The sequence below is a fragment of the Athene cunicularia genome (genome assembly GCF_003259725.1).
Source record: "Athene cunicularia isolate RWA chromosome 2 unlocalized genomic scaffold, athCun1 chr2_part1, whole genome shotgun sequence".
Taxonomy (NCBI): domain Eukaryota; kingdom Metazoa; phylum Chordata; class Aves; order Strigiformes; family Strigidae; genus Athene; species Athene cunicularia.
Window position 1 is genome coordinate 47355935 of NW_020799095.1, and position 7739 is coordinate 47363673.

Sequence of the window (7739 nt, forward strand, 5' to 3'; positions counted from 1 at the left end):
GAGGGCGCCCCGCTGGGACGCTGCCGCTCGTCCCTGAGGGGCTGTGGCAGCGGCTGCTGGCAGCAGGGGGGGTGCAGGGATTGGGGGTTTCTATGACAACGCAGTCGCCTCCTTCCCTTTCTCAAGAGCACCGAGGTGAAGGGGAGTCATCCCTCACCCTCCCCAATGGGGCTCCCCCACATCCACTAACGTCCGTGGAGGGGGCGAGTGGCTGCCCTCGCTACCGCGGCCTGGCCGGCCGGCGGGGAAGAGGTGCTGCTTGCAGTCGGACGCGGTCAGCTTCCTCAGCCCAGAGGAGGCAGGGCGGAACCACCTCGCCCGGCTGCCCTTTCCAGCTCCGGTCAGCCTTTCTTAAAGGAAGGCCGTGGCCTAGGCAGTCTGGGGGGTTTAAACTTCCTCAGCTCACCTGAGAGACGATCAGACCTCGTGGTGTGGGCTCATATGTAACTATGAGTATACTGTTGTAGCCTTGGTGGAGACTGGAATTACTGAAATGTGTGTAAAAAGACAAGACTCGTTAACAGTAACAGTCATTAAAATGGTTTCTTTATGGTTTCAAACTTTTTTCGTTCTTGTTTGTGGTACTACCATCACTTTAAACATTTTACAGCTTTCACTGTGGAAAAGATTTGATGCTTTATCCGTGTGCAAAGCTGCCAACCTCTAGTGGCAATGCAAGTTTCAACTGCATCTGTTCACTATGGTCAAAAGAAACACTGATTAAGTCTGAAATAGCATTAGGAACCTTCCAAACAGAGGTGGATTCCGTTTTTGAACACATCTTTTGCATTTATCACACAGAGAAAACATGCGCTTCTTTGTAGCCTTTAGTGTGTTTCATGGTTAGGTAAGCACTCGGTACTGTATAAAGAATTTCCCAGCCTACCAAAAAAACCTAACATTTTTTTAAAATGCAAAAAATCCAAAACATAATATCCTTATATTGACTTCACTGCCTGTGCCATAAACAAGTTTTTGCAGGGTGTTCCCATAAGGAGGGGGATTTTAGGATAACTAGATACTACTTTGATGTAGTCCTATTTCTTTATGAAGTATTATTTCCCTTACAGCAACGTTCATCAAAGAGTATGTTGTTTCCTTTTTTACTACTACATTCCTTTTCCATACATTACTTAGCTCAAAAGCTTATATTTATAAGTGGCTTTGTGCTGGTTTATGATGTCTTCTTTCATTGTGTTATGTGATACTATTTTTTATCACTTTGTGTGTCTCAGCCAGTGCATTGTAAGTCTAGATCTGCAGAGAATAACTTTGGTTATATTATAAACGTATATAAAGGCCTTGAGTAGAAGCTAGGTATTTTCTTGTGCTCTTATTATTTCATCTACTTGGTTAGAGACAAGATTTTATTCATGTAATGGAATTCTAACTGACTGTTTAGCCATTAGCCCCTGCTGGAAAGTTAAAACCGCTAATGATTTACTGTGCTTCCCAGTGTTTGAGCATTTAGGGTGCGGGGGCGGGGAGGAATTTCTTCCAAACCTATGAGAGTGGGGGAAGAGGCTTTTTTAAAAAAATACCTCTTGGGCATGGAGGAACTTGATTCCTTACATGGCTGAAGTTTATGGAAATTGGATCTATTATTATCTTGCACGCACCTGTTTTACTGGTAAGCAGAACCATCCAAAATAGTAATTTCAGGGTGCTTCTGCATATAATTGTATGTTTATAAGGGTTTAATCAGAGTAGATGTTTTAGGCCTCAAAATAAATTCAATGCATAAAGAAAAGTATTTAAATATGTCAAGCATTTGAAATGTCCAGTGTCAGGCTGTTGGTGTTTCTTTAGCCTAGCATGTCTGAAGGCTGCAGGAGTAAGGTTGTCTGATTTGGGAAGGGAGTGGGGATGCAGAGGTGTGTCAGACACTGTGATGAGAAACAGTTTGCCATATGCTATAGCTTTCACATATGCTACTGTGGACTAAGCCAAGATGAAGGCACTTTTCAGCAGGTGGCTTAAAGTAGCTGCCCTTGTGGGGCTGATTGTAACTGCTCTCCCAAACTTGCTGCCTGACCAGAAAATATTTGTCCCCACACTCAAAACCTATTGACAGAACATGGGAGTTTTGCCATAAGGGATTCAGATCTACATCTTTCTTATAAAATTGCTGAATGATCTTTAAATCCTTTTTGTCTTTAGGTCTTGTACAAAATAAAATCTATTTGCATTGTCATATTTATGCACTAATACTGCATTATGACAGCAAGTAGAAAGTAGTGAAACACTTTACAATTAGAGAATATTTCAGCTACTGATTTTGTTAATAGTACCGCTTATTAAAAGCACACTAGATTTTGTACTCTGTAACTTATTAGATTTTATTTCTATATTATTTTTATATTTTATATATAATAAATATATCAATTATATTTATAAATTATCTTTATTTTATATATAATACTTAAGCAAATGAATAGCCAGTAAGTTGATTCCATTGTAAAAGGATAAAATGAACTTCTTAATGCCTTCCAATACGTTTATTCTAGGTCCTGGAGCACCTGATAAAAATTCATATCTCAGTATGTTCTTAATTTGAAACTTATAAGGGATACATCTGCCCTGCCAAGACGCTAAGGCAATACCTTTTTTTTTTTTTTCTTCATGGTTAGTACTGCTTCTCTTATTTTTTGATGCAATTCATGATAGATCTTGTGGAATCTTGACAGTGATTTTGAGAAATAACAGTTTTTTAATGGCTAACAATAGCATTTGTGTCTTTAAAATTTTATTTGCAAACAAAGAATGAGTAGCATCAGAGCTCAGCTCTTCACCACTATGATGGTGTGGTGGTATTCTTAAAAGCAGATTCTACCCATCTATTAAGACAAAGTCTTTTATAAGACATGTAATGTAACAAGGGTAAGAAGATTTCAGATCAGCTGATACACTCATCCATGAAGGAAAAACATCATAGGTCCTGTAAGAAATTCACTTGGCTTTGAGTGCTGAAATGTATCTGTTGACAGTAGTTCTATCTCTGGAGCTCTTAGATAGTCATTAAAATGATTAGTCTTGATCCATTTAGGGTACTGAATCCCATAAATTCTTTATAATGAGAGTGCATCACCTTGTAATGTTTGTGCACTGCTGCAGTGAAAGATCCTCACTCGTTATGGGGGTTTATAAAAGCTACAGCAGTATAAATGTAAAAGGACTTGATTGTTATTAAAATATTTGATAATCCCACAAATCTTGCCTCTCCCAGACCATCACAGCAATAAAACGACTATGATCTATATCATAGTCATCATTATCTTTGTGGTTTGCAACTGACTTTGTGAATCAATGCAACGAACAAAGCAGTAATGTGCTCTCGGTCTGCCCTGCTGTGAGTGCCAGTCGGTACTTAAAGACGTAACTTCCTGGTGACCTTCACAGTCCTTTCCAGGCAGAATACAGTACCTTATCTAGAGCGATAAAGATGTGTATGCTGAGGGTCAGAGTTGAATTTTATCATGGTAATGTCTTCTCAGACAAAGGCCTGTTACTTTTACATTCTTTAGATATGTGTGTGTACAAATGTACTTGAATATATAATTTATATTTTTGTATTCGTTTGTATAGTTGCTATATTTGCTAATAGTTTGTATATTTCTATACTCAGTGACACTCAAATTTAAAACAAACAAACAAAAAAACCCCACTTTTTTTTCCCCAAAAATAAGAATGTAATGGAGAACCACAAGTGGATTGTCAGCAGTCTTCCTCTGTTCATCTTAGTGAACTTCTCGGTTTAGTGAACTTTCCTGCTGTCCACCACACTTACACAAGTGTCAGGTCTTTTAAATCAAGTTGCTGATACTGATTCATTTTAAGTTTCCTGTGGTGACAGGCATTTCAACACCCTTTCAACAGAGTTTGTGGAATTCTTATTTTGTCTCTCTGTGTTAATATATATTTAAAATACTTGAATACAAGCCTGGATGCTTCTGGTTTATACCCATCTTTCTAAAAGGTTCTATGTGGTATACAGCAGGTGTCTTGTGAGGTTATTTTTAGTTCAACCACGTATTCTGTGTGTCTTGTTCTAGTTTTTTTTAATATACAAGAAGTTTATTTCAGTCTCAATGACTGGTCTTCAAGAGTGGACCATTTAACATTTTTTGTTCTGCATGGAAAAATAAAGTTATTAAATATTTCCAGTGTAAGCAACTGACAGTTACTAGGATGTCATTAGGCCTCCAGTAAGAGTTGAAGAGTCCATTTTTATGCCATAGTCATAATTTTCAATTCATATTCTCTTCATGAAAAGTGGTTTGTCTTGTCCTTACCAAACTGCTTAAATAGCAGTATTCATTTGAAATGTTTGTGTGGTATCCAATAAACATGCTGACCACAAAATAGTTTTCTTTCATCTTCATTTTCTCCCCTTGTGCTTTTAGTATTAGAAATTTTTAAAATAATTTAAGGAGCACTTGCTTAATTTGGATTAGAATCACCTTTATAATTGAAAAATGGCTGTCACCATTTCTTTCCATGACATGCAGAAAATGTTCATTACATATTCTTTATATAATAGGAATTTCTTTTCCTTCTTATAGCTTAAATTTTTAAGACAGTTTACCAGGAAAGGTATACTATTCCTTCTGTGGGTGGAAAATAAAACTTTGTAGAAGTGCATGTCTGAGGGGAGACAAAAGTAACTGGTTGAATTCTATAAACAATAGCAGTCACTGCTGGGTAATTTTGTAAGTGTCAAGCTTTTTTTGTTGTTTTGCTATCTTTTTTTCCATCAAGGCTGTCATGTATTACAAAAAAAAAAAAAAAAAAAAAAAAAAAAAAAAAAAAAAAAAAAAAAAAAAGAGCAGTAAGAAATAAGGGTTTAATCTGTTTTAATTCAGTTGTTACAGCAGAGTCATTTTGTCAAGTTTCTCACAGGAAGAAAGAAGAATGATATATTTAATGCTGAACTGGTACTGAGATCTAGCATTTGCTCTCAGATCTACCACAGACTTATTAACCCTGAAACAATATAATTCCTCTCTTTGTCTTAGTTCTCTTAAAATATAAAGAATACTTGCCAAGAGATGTTTGACTAAATTCATGTGTGGAAGTTATTAAAAGGAATAAAGGGCAAATTAAATTTCTCTATACATTTCTCTACTGGTGGTAGTGGGAAATGATTGTTAGTCTTCCCCAGTCATGTCTTCGAATGATGGGAAACCAGTGCCCAGTTGAGCTGACAGCCAGTGTTTCAAGGTCTCCTAGATAGAAATTTAATGGTTATGCAAATTCCATTATAGACAGAAGTAAAAATTATTTTGCTGCATCTAATCTCTATGAGCTTTATTCACTGCTAGATTCTGTTAAGAACAGTATTTCGATATTTAGTTCTTTATTTTAGCAAGAACGTATTTTATCCATTGCATTTTAAGAAATTATGAAACAAATTTAATTCTGTCAAGATTAGCGTAGAAAGATAACTGCCAGTTTCCACAGTCTCATGAAAATATCAGTCATATAAAAGTACCTTATTTACTAGAGTAAGCCACCATTTGCTTTTTTGCATTTTTAAAATAGTTATTTATACCTGTTCTTTACTTGAACTCCTGTAAATTAAGAAGTAACATTATGTGAGCAAAATAACCTCCTTAAAATGCTTGGGTGACTAACAGAGTTTGACAGTCTTATTTGTGAGTGGAATAAAGAGCTCTATATTATACCTGAAAATATAACAAATATGGGAGGTGACTGACAGAAAAGAAAGAAATAAAAAAATTTAGGACTTGTCAGAAAATACCCTGCTATCAGTTTGGAGAAGCAAGACCCGAAGGGCCCCTGCTGATCTTGAGTCTGACACTGTATTTCAGGAATAGATTGTTCTCTCTAGTAACTAACATCAGATTTGGTTTACTGACCTTTAGGTTTTTGAATTCCTTTAATTTGTGTCTTATCTGCTCACATTTAGTATTTTTAACTGAATATTTTCATTGGCTTTATTCAAAGAATTTGAAAGTAGTGTGACTTTGATGGCTATCCCTTTACCTTGTGTTTTGTAGCATTAGACCTTGGCTTTGTAACATGCATTTACTCAAGTAGTCTGTGTAGGTCTTCTAGCAATGTAGACATGATATGATCAAGCCCAGGTGAGGAGTTGCACATATATCTTGTTCTCTGCATCACCCAAAAAAAAGAAAAAAGAAGCTTCAAGTATTTGAAGTGTTTTAACATAACACTGTTATGCGTGGTTGATGGTATCTTCTCTCAGTAACATCTCTGAAGCTGTGTGTAGGCAGAGACTTGAGCATGGATAGAAAGAATATTATGGATGAGTCTGGAATGGGTGAGAGAAGCCGAGAGCGTTGGAAATTAGGAGAGAATCTGAAATTGGGAGGAAGAGCTGTGACTCTACAAGGACTGTGAGTGGCTAACAAAGACTAAGCAAGAAGTGCTTTAAGGGCATTGGAACATAACATAAATATAGTAAACGACTTGTGGAATGGTAATGGAGCGTATTAAGGCAGAAGGATTCAGGAGGCTCTGAATTGTGATTTTCTAGTGTCGATCTATAGAGCTGTTGCAGCCATTTCTGAAACAGATTAGGACTGTATGTGTGCTTTCCAGAAGCATCAGTTGTCTCTTACCGTGCTGCACTGGCATGGGATAATTCGGTTCAGGTGTTGCCCACATTTACCAAATGGACTTGTTGGTTTTTGTGGTATAGAATCTGAGATGCAGTAAAATATCTCTTCAATGATAAGGACCTCTGAACATTTTACTTTGTTGGTTTTGTGTAACTGAGATCCAATATGGAAAACATTTTCTTTATACTGCTGTAATGCAGTTATTGGAGTGAAAAAATGCTTTCAGATCTGTAGCCCAAGAATACTCCTTGAAAATGTTTTCAAAGCACTGGTACTTATGTATCCAAATGATTGGTGCTGCAGGCAGATTGGATTATACCAAGCCTAAAATTTTACCTTGTTCTGATTATGTTTTACAGAGTCTGGGAAGAGGCATAGCTGGCAGCTTCCCCTCCTTTTCACGTAGTGTGAGGGCTTTCCTCATAGTAATGCGGAAACCCTGTGATCAGGAGAGATGCAACACGGTGTGAATGGAGTAGCTCTGAAGAAACTGCAGTGCCTTATAATTGTGTTTACTGAGCAGTAATAATGGAGAGTGCTGTAGCCTTTGCAGTATGTCTCCTTAAATTTCCTTTTAGTGTTTCTGAACAAAACAATGAAATAGCCTATATATACGGTACTGTTGCATGCAGAAGAACCTACAAGAATAATTTATCTGAAAGAACAGTAAATACTTGTGGTGGTTATATTTGTAGGTAGTTTTTAAAAAAACAGTTTCAAAATAATAGCAGCACCTGAGATAACTAGAATTTGTATCTGCAGTCTTTCAATGCTTTCTAATCCTTAGTAACCATATCCTCTCCCTTGTGAGTCTGGGAAATACTGTCATCCCAGGTATAGAAACTATGAAACCTACTTAGGAAGTGAGGCACAGACTCAGTGTTTTGTCTAAGATCAATCAGAGTATCTGCACAGAACAGGGAATTGAACTAAGGATTCTCTGGCTCTAAGCTTGAGTTGTAATGATTAATAATCCTTTGGGCTACAGTTCTAGCACTGCTAATAACTTCTCTATGATTCTTTTCCATTTTCACGAGTGGGGAAAAATGACTGAGGTGGTGTTGATAATTCTCAAACTCACAGACTTATTTAATGCTTGTGAAGGTTGTAATATTTTCTATCAGAGATCCTCAC